The 14,671-nt window shown below is 43.7% G+C and overlaps 1 pseudogene; it reads left to right on the forward strand.

Moving 5' to 3' along the window:
• The first annotated feature begins 13,686 nt into the window (after positions 1 to 13,686).
• On the forward strand, positions 13,687 to 14,422 carry LOC117844279 (putative wall-associated receptor kinase-like 16; annotated as a pseudogene).
• The last annotated feature ends 249 nt before the right edge of the window (positions 14,423 to 14,671 follow it).

Genomic DNA, 14,671 nt, shown 5'->3' on the forward strand with positions numbered 1-14,671 from the left:
TTTGTGGTCTGTTGAGATTTCCGCTCAGTTTATCACAAATCTATTCTTACCCTTCTCCTCATGAAAAAGTTTACCATGCTAGCAGCTTAGCCTCGCTGCTCTGAACCTTCCTTGCTCCCTAGTCTACTAAGCTTCTTTGATCTATCCCAGCCGGACGCCCCGTATCTTGTCCCGGATGTCAGCGAGGGATATCACGACCTCAAGCAGCATAGGCCAGCTCGCAAAAGGTGACCATGGCTTAACTGTTTCCGTATCTATTTAGCCAACATTTGGACTTTTACTCCAAGATAAACGTAGGCGGGTAGTTTTATTTATTTGGGTCATTGTAAATTAATTGTTTTGTCCTAATGGTCATGAAAGAGTCCCCTAGTTATTTCTTCTTTTGTATTACGTTTTTTTCATATTCTTTTCACTAGTAATCCGTTGTGCTTAGGGACCAATAATTAAACAATGTGATCCTCGTTAAAAAAATCAAATAACTTTTTTGGCCTAGTTGTTGATTGGATCTATCCAGATTTGTTTATAAAAAAGATTCTCACCTCAATTGTAGTAACTACCACATGAATTAGCATCTCATCTATGCGAGCCACCGTTTGCCGCCGTCGGTCATGACTTTCTTACCACACCAATGCTCACCAATACTTGTCTGTACCTATCATGCTCGACCTGCTGAGCGATCGTAGATTTTCATGAAATTAATATGAAAACAAACTAAAGTCTATGATGCCTTTTATGGTCTGTTGAGATTTCCGCTCAGTTTATCAAAAATCTATTCTAGCCCTTGCTCCTCATAAAAAAGTTTTCCACACTAGTGGCTCAGCCTCGCTGCTCTGAACCTTCCTCGCTCCCTAGTCTACTAAACTTCTTTGATCTATCCTAGCTAGACGCCTCGTATCTTGTCCCGGATGTCAGCGAGGGATATCACGACCTCAAGCAGCATTGGTCAGCTCGCAAAAGGTGACCATGGCCTTGACTGTTTCCGTATCTATTTAGCCGACATTTAGACTTTTACTCCAAGATAAGCGTAGATAGGTAGTTTTATTTATTTGTGTCATTGTAAATTAATTGTTTTTATCCTAATGGTCATGAAAGAGTCCCCTAGTTATTTCTTCTTTTGTATCACGTTTTTTCATATTCTTTTCAGTGGTAATCCGTTGTGTTATGGGGCCAATAATTAAATAATGTGATCCTCGTAAAAAATCAAATAACTATTTTGGCCTAGTTGTCGATTGGATCTGTCCAGCTTGACGGAGCTGTTGGCACCTTACCTGTTATTGTGTCATTTAACTGTGTTTCTCGATCGGCTCTATGGCCTGGTCTGACTGTGAATACGATTAACTATATTATTTTTATTATTTCCCCCTTCACGGTAATAGTTCTTGACGCAATGCTGATGCACACCTTGTTGCTAGCTATTGTGCTAAATACAAAGAGATCGAGCAGTCTCACCTTATTTTTAAACTCTCCAAGGGATCCACGTTTCTTTATTTGACCTTCAATGATAGAGTTCTGATCCGATACTTACATGTTAGTAAACCTTGTATTTCCAAATTTTGCTATTTAGTAATTGTATTTTGCATAGATATTTTGGATCTTTGGATTAATTTGCACCGTTAGATCTTAATAAAATCCAACGGTGTATATTTTCTATTTTTTGGATTAATGTGGTAATTTCTAGACCCCTTGGGCAAACGTGATGACTTTTTTTAACACTATTGCATTAAGATAATAGATATTCCCGGTTCCGCTGAATTATAGATTTTTTTTGTTAGTGTAACCTTTGGCGTTTGGTTCCAATTCCTAATGCACATTAAACCCATAATAAACATCTAAATAGTGGCACTAGGATCTAAACTTATTAGCTGGAATCATGCATCATCAACCTAATTAGTACTGTATTGTTCTAGTTAAATTAATGTTAAAGCTCTTTTGACAAATAGGCTTCATTAATCCAACGAAATCAGAATTAGTCAGATATATCCATCTAGTCTAGTCTTAAATAGCTTGACATTTTGTATAGTGACACAGTGTATTTAATGTATAGCTTTGGCCACTATTTTTAGATGTATTTATAAAATCATCGTTTTTTCATAAAAAATAAAATCATGGAAATATAATTAGATATGTGTGTATGGTTTCCATGTTTTTGAACCAAATTATTTAATCATTTATTTCATAACTAAGATCTTAGTTTGATAATAAAAAAACTTAGGGGATGTTTGGTTTACGCCCACGCCAGCCACGCCAAATCCAGGGCTGACCAACTTTTTTTGGAGAGACTTGCCCGCCTCGATTTCACCCTCGCGTTAGCAGCAAAATGAACTGACGCGAGCGCAGGCGTGCGGGGGCGCCAATCACTGGTTTCCACCCAAATGCGCTCCAGCGATGCAGTCAACGACCAATATTTTGATCGAGCAAACTACGGCCACAAACCAAACGGCTCCTTATACCCAAAACATTGACTATTTGCAGCCAACTGACGCTCAAAAATTGTGACTTTTTTTGCTAAAAGATACCTAAAAACTGATTTTGTTGCACAGCTGTCGATAAACATGCCTTTCATTGATACTTTCTTATTGTTTACCCAAGCAATATTTCCTTGTTTTTCTTTTTCTCTTTTTGAGAAAATTGGTGCTTTCGTATTGGTTGCATTTTTTCTTCAAACGTGGCATTTACTTTTATGTCTCCCTTACTAGTAAGTGCCACATCCCTATCTCAATGACATGTAGGTTCATTAGCTATGCTGCTACTACTACTTGTTAGGGGAAGTTACTAATATGAGTGCTAAATGATTTCCAATGGAAAATTGAGATTATTTTTCGCAATTTGGCATTCGAACATAAAACAAACAAATAGATAGGAATATGTATAAGACACTTGTATGTTTTAAAGGAAAATGGGATGTCTCTTACCATGCCTACTTGACATCTGAGTTCTAACGCTAGTTCCAAGCTTGTATTTTTATTATTATTTAGAGTGCCTTAGGTAATTTAGCAAAAAATATGTTGGCCTTTATTTTTCTATATATCTAATTAGAATTTCTAAACATATATTACTCCAGTTAGATGTTATCATAGTAATTACGTGCTTTTATGGGGCTATTGCGTTCTTACCCTAATTCTGAACTTAAGTTGTGATTTTGCCTCCGTTTTCTTCCACTTTATGATTGTACCCCTACCATTTGAAGATGAAGTTTATGTTTACCCCTATTTTTAACTCTGTTAAATCCATTTAAAATAAAGTAATTTAAGAAAATAGAAAATTCCTTCACACACAAATATCACTTATCCCTTCCAAGTTCCTATCCCCTCCACTCCCACCCGACGCCTCCCCTCTCAATTTCTCTCAGTTCCTCTCCTCCCAACCTAGATGTGGCGGCGGTGCAGCGAAGGATGTGTGGCCTGGCCAGGCGGCGACGGGCGGAGCGGGCGCGAGCCGACCAGGCGTAGGTGCAGGTTTCCGGATATCCAAGAGCTGCTCGCGGAGGTGGAGGTGACGCTGACCGAGGTGTCAGAGATGTTGCTGATGAGCGAGGAGGTCGACGTGCGTGGCTCTCGGCGGTGCTTGCAGAGTTCTGATAGTTCTCTAGCATAGGCATGCATTAGTTTGGAGCTGAACAGGGGTAATCAGTGTAGAAAATCAAACATTCTGATGTCGTTACCTAGTACCGTTGTAAAATTCGGTAGGTGTTCTATCCGATATCTGATGAAGGGTGGAATATGCGCAGTTTCACGTAGGTGAATGTGCATTATGGATCCTTTTTTTTGCTTGCATATAATCATGCTGGTGTCCAAGATTGGGAACATATGAACGCGCTTTCAGTGGGATCATGCTGGTCTGTTCATATCTATTGAAATATATTAAAATTTTGTTGGCAAATTTCTATTCATATACTATGTTGAAAAGGTGTCTAAATATATGTAGTTAAATAGGGGTAAAATCACAAAGTTCTCTAAAAAATAGGGGCATATTCGAAAGGGTAAAATTGTCTTCTTTGAGGTTATTTGACACCGTTATGGGGTGATCACATAGTAGGGGCAAACATGGAGTTCATTTTTAAAAAGTAGGGGTAAAATAACAAAGTGGACGAAAACGAGGGTAAAATCACAACTGGAATTCAAAACAAGGGCAAGAATGCAATTACCACTAATTTTATTTAAACTATGCACCTTTATACAATCAATTAATTTCTTATCATATTATAAAAAATTAAGTTCTTATCGTTGTATTAAGTATCTAAGCGATACTTCATGTTACCTTCCTCTAAAAAACATAGTTTGAGATGACCAAGAAGTTAAGAGCTCCAACTTTGTCTTTCGAGTTTCTAGACTAACTTCCTTTTTATTGGCACCTTTCTACTCCCTCCATGTAGGTCGTTTTAGTTTCCTCCATGTAGTTCGTTTTAGTTTCATTCTAAGTCAAACATCTCTAACTTGAACAGACTTATAAAAGTATACTAGCATCTACAATACCAAATAAATACACTCACAAACATATTTCATGGTGCAATTTAATAGAATTGATTCGATATTGTAGATGTATAAATTTGGTCAAAGTTAGGTATTTTGAAAGGAGTGATAAAGTAATTGACCTTGCTTCACGAGATTCACCAGGTTTGTGTAAACGTCTGATTTGAACAACTTTGTAATTACTTATCAACTTGATAATTCATGCAGGGGCAAGTGTTGGAGGTGTTGTCCTTGTCATCATAATAGCATGTGCATATTTGATCCGAGAAAGAAGAAACCTACATCACATGAAACAGAGATACTTCCAACAACATGGAGGCCTCCTGCACTTTAAAGAGATAAATTCACAACAAGGCATTGCCTTTAAAATATTCCTAGAATTGCAAGAAGCCACTTACATGTTCAACAAAAAATGAGTGTTGGGTCATGGTAGATATGGAACTGTGTACAAGGGGTGCGTTTGGTAGACTGTATAGGCTCCTGTGAGCCAGGCTCGAGCCAGACGGGCCAGTCCCATGGGGTGCAGAGATGTTGATTGACAAATCTGCACCCCATGATGCTGGTTAGGACGGAATTGTGTTTGTTATGGTGGGCTGGCTGTGGGCCCCCCATAACTACCCCAAACTACCATCTAGAGATGGCATTTGGTGGCCTGCACAGGGGAAAGGTGCCCTCACCATGCGCAGACCATGGTGAAGGTTACCACCCAGCCACAGGCGCTCAGAAATGCAGAGAGCAAAGGATGAATGCATAAACTCTTATTGAAAAGATCTAATTAGGAAGGTCATCAGTTCAAATATAACACAAATTTACATAGAAAGCTAATTACATCAGTTTGAGAAAGTAATTAACAAATATGGTAACATCATTAAGAGGTATGTTGCATGACAGTTGCATGTGAACCAACAAGGAATAATGTACACTTGCACAAATGACTATAAGTAGAGAAATTAGAACCACAAAACTCGGATTTTGACATGAAATTAGGTCAACCAAGGTTATTAAGACCTCCCACCCATAACTCCAATAGGAACATCGGATGAAGAAGAAATTGTGCATGCAGCATGACTGGAGCCAATCTTCTTGAAATAAACACCATCAAAAACCATGAACTTAGCAGCAGCGGGCAACATCTCCAAGCACCATTGCCACTAGTTGAAACCACCAACATGGGAACAGAAACACAATTCACAAGTCAGGGAAGCTATGTAGGTGTGAATGAAAGCCTCAAACAGAATGCATTTGGGGAAAGGAAATTCTATCATCATTGGGAAAAAAGTAAAGCATGGCTCAGGTGAAGTTACTTGCCTACAAAATAGGACACAAGCAAGAGTTGCCTCCTAGTGAGGCAGTCAGAGGAACCCCTGACTGCATCACTAGGAGCTAACACTTGTGAGGATCCTGTAGTTGCTAAGGCATTTGGTTATCGCCGTGCATCATCATTGCCATGGACATAAACGTCACAACTAATGAAAAACAAACAAGGCAGCACAATAAGAGACAAGGCTTCTTCTTTAGGCTTAGCTCAGGTGCAGATGCATGTGGCAAGGAGCTGCCCAATAGTGAGGCAATCGAGGCAAGGTATACCTCGTTTGCCTCAGTATTAGGCAACATCTTGCGGCATGCATGCTTCCCACCTTTAGATCATTGCCACTAGGAATATGGAGGCGTCAGAGAGGGTTGCTTGTGTCCTACCGAGAGGTCGTACTCGCCAAGCTCGAGTGGATGTTGGTGAAGTTACCATACGGCAACATTACCAGGGTCCACATCAAGCTAGGGGAATAGAACCCTAGCTATTGGGATACGACGTAGGCTACGCTAGCGCAAAGCAAAATTTTTCTACTACGTAAACTAGGAAAACTGCCGTATATGGATCACAGGATTACCACTCGATGCACTAGTGCGGAAGATGTAGAATCGCATCGGGGCAGCGAAGTTGATCAGCGTAGTCGATCACGTCGACATCAAGCAGCTCCTCAGCATCTCGTCCACGTGCGGCGAGGTCCTTCTCGTGCCACGGCTCGTCATCGGCTCATCGTGGCTCGGCGGCGGCTCGTCGTGGCTCATTGGCGGCTCGTCCAAGTGCTGCAGGTGCAACACCTCCAAGGTATCCACACGTGCAGGGAGGAAGCGTCGCAAGCTGGACTGCTAGGTCCGTGAGTTGCAACAGGGCGAGGGTGTGGGAGGCGCGGCGGCTGTTGATTCGGCCAAAAGGGATGAAACCCTAGGGCGCACCCACCCCTCTATTTATAGAGGTTCCTGATGGGCCTCTGGGTCTGAGGCCCATTAGTACTTCTAAACCTGATCCAACTCGAATCATATCCGAATTGGGCTTCCAGCCCTTTAAGTGTGTGACCCTATGGGTTCGGATACGTATAGACATGACTCGAGTACTCCTACTCGGCCCAATAGTCGGTAGCAGCCTCTAACAAGACGTGCCAACTCCTATACGCACACGAAGATCATATAAGACGAACCGTCACAACATCACGTACATGCTATTCCCTTTGCCTCACGATATTTGGTCTAGTTTCAAGCCTACCACTCTTTCTCGATCCTGTGATTCAGAACCCCTTTGTAGGTTAACTCTTAACCGTACGTAGCATGGCCATGCATTTCCGGATCCGATCACTCGAGGGGCCTAGAGATATCACTCTCAATCAGAGAGGGGCAAATCCCATCTTGATTGACCATGCCTCACAGCATGCTTCCTGACAAACCCGAAAGCTACCTTTTTAACTACCCTGTTATGGTGTAGCGTTTGATAGCCCCTAAGTAAGTCGATCCACATCTTGAGTACATGCGATAATCTCAAGTCTAAGGACAAAGCGTATATATTGTGTAAAGAGAGAACTACTTCTCATGTTGGGTCAGTCCTAGCACATGTCTCTACATATGCCTACATTATTAGTTTGACATCTCCATGTCCATGACTTGTGAAACATAGTCATCAACTAATACATGTACTACTCTAATATTCATGTGTGTCCACACATGAACTCCGACTAGGGACAACTTTTAGAATAACCATACAAGTAAAGAGTTCCACATACAATTCACATAATTGCAGATCAATTAAAGTAGCCTTTAATGGATATTCAATGAACACAATATACAAATCATGGATACAATCAGATATCATCATCTCTATGATTGCCTCTAGGGAATACCTCCAACACTAGCTCGGCACTCGCAAGCTAGCCTATCATCATCGGCACACATTAGTAAGACATGCAAAGAAATCGGCAAAAAAAAGAGCCTGACCATGCTGAAAACAGTTGCCTCACCAGTCTGAAATCATTCCTGAAATAGTTGGATTGAAAATTGCAATTTGATCATCAAAAATCACAAGGTTAGATAAAGAATGTGTTGGGTCAGAGAACAAATAACTAAGCTTATCATCCTCAAATAAGCAAAAATAACAGAACAGCAGCCAACATAAGATTGCCTCAGTACAAGTGCATTATAGTCATAAAAATAAGTACGAGGGGCCTCAGATCATAAGTCAAATATCCACAAACTGCCATACAGACAGGTGGACTCCAAATGGCAGCAGAAGAGCAGAAAGAAAGAGTAGAACAGAGGCAATAAAGCTGAAACACACCGAACAAAGAACGAACAGAGGCAATAAAGCTGAAACACACCAAACAAAGAACAACATGTACAAGAATCATAACAGAAATGCCTCTTCATCATTGCCCAACCCAGTAGTAATTATCACAGGCCAAAGAAAGAGGGAAACAATAGCAGCAACAAGGTAACAAGTGAAATAGATGAAGAACAACAGGAAAACGGTATCAAGTTCAACACATAATTCAACATCAGAAGGAACATGATCACAACTTAAATAGAAAATTAAAGAACAGAACCAACATGTGAACATGGCAACCAAGTAGGTAAATAACAGCAAAAACTCTCACCAAGTTAAATATCAAGTTAAACAACAGCAGTAATATGTCAACATGGCAAAGAACAGACTTAGATCATGGCAAAGTAAAGTAGATCGGGAAAATGTCAAGATGGAAAATTGCTAAAGTAAAGCTAGCAGGCATCTGATGTAAACATGCATACATGGCATGACATCACAAGCATCATGGGCATATAGCAGTATATAGCAGTATTAGATCCATCATATTACAATACTTACTTACCATGCAATTCCTTAACAAATAGTTGTTCCAATATTCTTAACCTTGCCATGCTGCCATAGAAGTTAATTAGTAATTAGCCACCACCCATGTGAATTCCAAAACCAACACAAAAGGTCAGGTGCAAGTGAGGCTACACCCTAACAGGTCAGACTTACGTATATAGAGATCTGTGCAAAAAGAAGTGAGTGGTCAGGGATGGAGACATGCTCAATTGTTTTCCCTAAGCTAGAAGGCAGTAGCAACTACTACATCACATGTAGTAGTGCTTGCCCAGCCAGGTCCTGAGCTAGAGGGTGCGGTGGTTCTCGCCCATCTTCACAAAGGCATAACCCTGTGACTTGTTGTCCAGAAGGTGGCTAAAAGCAACGATGAGGGCCTCCTCAGAGAAGCCAAGGTCAGCATCACGGCATTATAGAGGTCAGGGTGCACTTGCTAAGGCCCAGTCTCCCTTAGTGCAGCAGCCACATTGTTCACAGCATCTATCATGTTGGTAAGGATAAGTACCTTCTCCTCGGACATAGCAGTCCTCTTCCTCTTGTTCCCAGCATAGCATCCAGGGGCCTTTGAACCCTCACCAGAGACAGCAACCTTGGTGACCATCTTTTGGTCCACATGTTGCTCAGTCGAAGTCAGGTCAACCAGTTGTTGCTTGTCCACCTTCTTCTCTGATGTCTCCCCAAACCTAGAAAACACACCCAGCGCCTCTCCAGAACCCATGGCCTAGCAGCCTGTTGCCATACCCCCTCCAAAGATGATCTCCATCTGCACGTAGTGTTCAATGGGCTTGTTCAACAGCTCAGGGTGTTAGTACTTACCAAAGGGAAATGAAAGTAGTTAATGAAAAATAAACAGAAACCATAATGAACCACTCACCTTGCAGTGTCCTAGGTAGTGCTCTTGCTCAAGAGTGATGCTGCACGTGTCACCATCCCAAAGAGCACCACTGAGGTCCCTGAGCTTGCACACCCTACCCTACATCTGCCACCACTTACGCAGGTGGTTGTACACCTGAGTGGAGGTGACATACTACCCAGTCCATTCCCGCAATGCCTTGGCCACCTTGTTCACATGCACCTCCTTGAAGCCCTTCTCAGGCCTCACACCAGTGCCAATGAGCTCACACATGCCATGCAGCACAAACTCGGAGGTGGCAATGGTCCACCTCATAGGAGGGTGAGGTAGACCACCACCAGCTCCACCACCCTGTTCCTAACCACCACCACCACCAGCAGCACCACCCCCCATCCCGCAGAACCACCACCACCACCCACCCACCCCTAGAGCCTGAGCAACAGCACCAACAACACCACCCACACCAGCCACAGCACCACCATGCAGACCCAGGCCTGAGGCAGCAGGAACAACACCCTGACCAGCAATTAGCTGAGAAGCACTAGCAAACCTAGCAACAGCAAAACCAAAGAACACATCCTCATCAGCCATTGGCCTAGATAACCAATAGCATAGATTGCACCACAAACCATTAAGTATCAGACATATCATAGGTTAGGTCATTGCTGCCCTTGTGTCCCCAGAGCAATAGCAAATTAACATGCAGCAGGGAAAACATCAAAGTAACCAGAAGGTGATGAAAACAAAATAGCAATAGCAAATGTGCAGAAACAAACATAATTTAAACAACAGCAGATGCAGGGAGAAAGCAAATTAAATTAAGTACGGTTGATGTCTCAACAAGTTCTAGCCAGCATCACATCACCGCCACACCATGGTTCCTTACAGTTCCACTAAAGCACACAAGACACTACACCCTAGAAGACCCCTTGTTCTGCCACATAGCTAAATCCCACTCATCCCTCTTAGCACCCCGGGCCCTAGCTTCCTGTGACATGGCTGCATTAGTGGGTGCAGGCTATGTTTGTGAGGGTGGTGGGGAGAAATTCTCCCCTGAGACAACTTCATCTACCCTAAACCCCAAGATCCAGTTATGCATAATACAACAAGCTATGGCAACCTTAATTTGAGAGGGGTATGGATGGTATGGCTTATTGTCTAGCATTCGAAACCTGCCCTTAAGAGCCCCAAATACCCTCTCAATTGTTGTGCGGAGGGATTAGTGCCTTAGCTTGAACAGTTCCTTGGCATTACAAGGGGTTCTCCTACCCTCGAACTCGGACATGTGGTACCTAACAACTCGATACGGAGGAAGGAATCCAGGTCGCAAAGCGTAGCCGGCATCAGCAAGGTAGAATTTCTTTACAGATGAATGGATTTATGGTACATGAGCTACCTGGTGGAAGAAAATAAAATAACTTGTGCCTGTAACAAGCTGGGTGGATAATGTACCTTGTGGCACACTCAGTCCATCATCCCACTCTAATGCATTAGCTACGATCAGCGCATCATGAGCTGATCCTTCCCACCCAGTAAGGACATAGGTGAACCTCATATCGAAATCAATAGCAGCTAGCACATCCTGTGTTGTGCTACTCTTACGGCCTCTAAAAGCAGCCTGCATCTTAAATGGCACTCTAGTAAGAATGTGGGTGCCATCAATATCTCCAATGTAGTCCTAGGAGAATTAACATGCATGCATCAGTGTACCATGTATTGTGTAAATAAAAGTGCAACAACAACATACAATACAAACTACCCAAGTACCTTGAAGTATGGGTTCCATCTTTGGCTCCCAAGGATTTTAGGATGGGTGGCACCATCAAGGCCTCTGATCATCTCACCCCTCAGCTCCCCAACTGCATAAAGCACATGTGCAAAGTACCTACTGATAGTCTCTATGGATCTCCTAAAGGTGTGATGGATCACCCTAAATCTCTGGTTGTGTCCCACAATGTAGACGAACATGGCAACCTGTTCCTCAACACTAGTGTGTATGTTGTTCTCTAAGAGGTGCCTCTCCCTAAACAGGATAACCAACTAAAAGAAAGGAGCTTTACGCATCCTTAGCATGCTTACAGACTCAACCTCTGTGCAGTTATATATCTTATCTAGGATTGCCTGCCTCTCAGCATCGACCACTACCCAAGGAACCCAAACAGAGTTCTCTTCCTCATCTGAATCAAACCTGTCCCTCCTAAGCCTAGTGTACAGAAATGCGATGCATACAACAATAAGAGCAACAGCTTGAGAAGCCATACTCGCACGATAGTCATGCAACTCCATCTAGATTATGGCATGGTAATAAATAAATTTTGGAACTTGAGTACTGAAATGGAACTAAAGACATCCTAAGGTGTGGCAGTATACACAGCATGGCAACAGAGGGGTCATTGCCTTGGCTGTTACCAAAGTAGCATCCCAGAGGCTCCTCAATAACACATCATCAACCAAAAACACCCAAAAAATAAGTCAACAAGTCGAACAGGTATCACTGCCTTGGCTGCTACCAAAGTAACCTCCTAGAGGCTCCTCCTGAACACATCATCCTCCAAAACCAGTCAGCATACAAGGAAACAGGTCCAACAGGTATCATTGCCCCGGCAACTATGTGGAAACTCCAATAGGTATCATTGCCCCAGCAGCTACAAAAAGTAGCCTCCCAGAGGCTCCTCCTCTACAGCATTGAACAAAGAAAATCTCACAATAGCATCATTGCCATGGCTGCTACCCAAGGTAGCCTCCCAGAGGCTCATTATTTCACAGAACAACCATATTAGCCCCGGGCAAGCTCCTCGTCGTCAACACAGACCGACATTAGAGATAGGTTCATGGCAACAAGTCCACATCCACGCGGTAACTAATCTCATGAATCGACTGTAAACAACAAGCCAAGGCATAGAAGCCAGGACAGTGCATCAAATAGACATGCAGATCCGGCGAGGATACCCCACTAACCGCATAAAGAAACCGTAATATCAGATCCACTCTGCAGGAACCCTAACCCGAGGGATTCCACCCAACAAATTGTAAAAGATCGAACAACAATACGAAGACTCCATTGTAGGAGACCCTACCCCATCGCAAACAAGACAAAAAGCCACCCTAACTGCAAGAGGATAGTAGATCCGGGCCTAACCCAAGGGATTCAACCCAACAAATTGTAAAAGATCGAACAACAATACGAAGACCCTACCCCATCGCAAACAAGATGAAAAGCCACCCTAACTGCAAGAGGATAGTAGATCCGGGCCTAACCCTAGGGATTCCACCCAACAAATCGTAAAAGATCGAACAACAATACGAAGACTCCATCATAGGAGAACCTACCCCATTGCAAACAAGACGAACCTCCACCCTAACTGCAAGAGGATAGTGGATCCGAGCCATACCTCCGCGAAGATGAAGACGACCATTGTGGGGAAGATGAGGAAGTAGCACGTGCCGGTGGACAAGCCGAGGGACGCTTGGAACAGCAAGTAGACGACGCAAATCTACTCAGTGGAGAGGAAGAAGCAGGTCACGCCGGGGACGAAGATGTTGCTCAAGTTGCCAGGGACGAAGAGATAGCAAATCTGCTCGGTGATGAAGACGAAGCACGGATACAGTGTTTGCTGCTGACGGAGACCCGGAGCTTGCCGGTGAAGAAATACCCGCGACCACTGGTGCAGGCAACGACGGATGCCTCCGGATTAGGCCCCCGCCACCAACCGCGCCGTCGCCTCCACCCTAAAGTCGTCAAGATGAGAGGAGAGGAGTGGAGGAGCCAAGTGTGAAAGGGAGACAGGAGAGAGGAGTGGAGGAGTTGGTGGAGGTGGCACGTCTGCGGGGGAGGAGGGCGACGCGCCCGGGAGACCATCGCTATATACCGGCGGAGGTAACCCTACCCGGCCTAAGTAATGGCACCAGGCCGCATCCGTCTCTCGCGCTTCCCTCCGCGTGCGTGAAAACATACTTGCGTGGGCCTGCACCGCATGAAACGGCCAGCTTTTGCGTTCCACGCAGTGCAAGCTAGCAGGCCGTTTTTGCACAGCGCGGGCCTGGCCCGAGGGGCCGACCATGCTAGCAGCTGGTTGCACCAGCTGAGCATGGCCCAACCTCCATGTGGGCTGCCAAACGCGCCCAAGGGTCTTCTCAAAGGCAACGTGGAAGTAGCTATAAAAAGATGCATGACAATCGATGACCAGCACAAGAAAGAGTTCGGCAAGGAAATGTTGATCCTCTCTTAGATCAACCACAAGAACATCGTTAAGTTACTTGGATGCTGCCTCGAAGTAGAGGTCCCCATGCTGGTATACGAGTTCATCCCGAATGGTACATTGTTCCAACTCATCCATGGCAACCATGGCAGACAGATTTCTTTGGCTACTCGTTTGCAGATCGCCCATCAATCCGCTGAAGCGCTTGCCTACCTGCATTCATGGGCATCCCCGCCAATCCTCCATCGGGACGTAAAGTCTTCAAACATCCTCATTGATCGTGACTACACCGTGAAAGTGTCAGACTTTGGCGCTTCCATCCTAGCACCAACTGATGAATCGCAGTTCGTCACAATTGTTCAAGGAACTTGTGGGTATCTGGACCCAGAGTACATGCAGACATACCAACTCACAGACGAGCGATGTGTACAGCTTCGGGGTTGTTCTTTTGGAGCTGCTGACACGCCAAAAGCCCTTCAATCTTGAAGCACCTGAACATGAGAAGAGCCTAGCACTGAGGTTTATCTCTGTTACAAAGCTGGATAGACTAGAGGAGATACTGGATGACCAAATTATGAATGACGACAACATGGAGGTTCTAGAAGAGGTTGCAGATTTAGCAAAGCAATGCTTGGAGATGTCACCTATCATGCATAATCTTGCCATGCATAGTAATAATTTGTCGAGTGTGTTAATGACTATTGTGTATGATGAGCTACGTGTCGTTGTTCGAGCTATTGATGCAGTGTGAAAGTATTTTTTTTATTGATTGGTGTATTTGGCCTATTGGCCTTTCAGATTGTTTTTACTAGAGATTTTATTTTTTTATCTATCTACTACTACTACCTTGGTAAATTGGTAGGTGACAGATTTTCCGCTGGACACTCAACTTGTTTCAATTTTGGAACTGGGCCGAGCGACATATACTGGACCTAACAATGACTCCGCACGCAGGTCCAGCCTACCAACTTTTTCCAGGCCCACCCCAACTAGGCCTCGT

Source organism: Setaria viridis, chromosome 2 (genome assembly GCF_005286985.2).
Source record: "Setaria viridis chromosome 2, Setaria_viridis_v4.0, whole genome shotgun sequence".
NCBI lineage: Eukaryota > Viridiplantae > Streptophyta > Magnoliopsida > Poales > Poaceae > Setaria > Setaria viridis.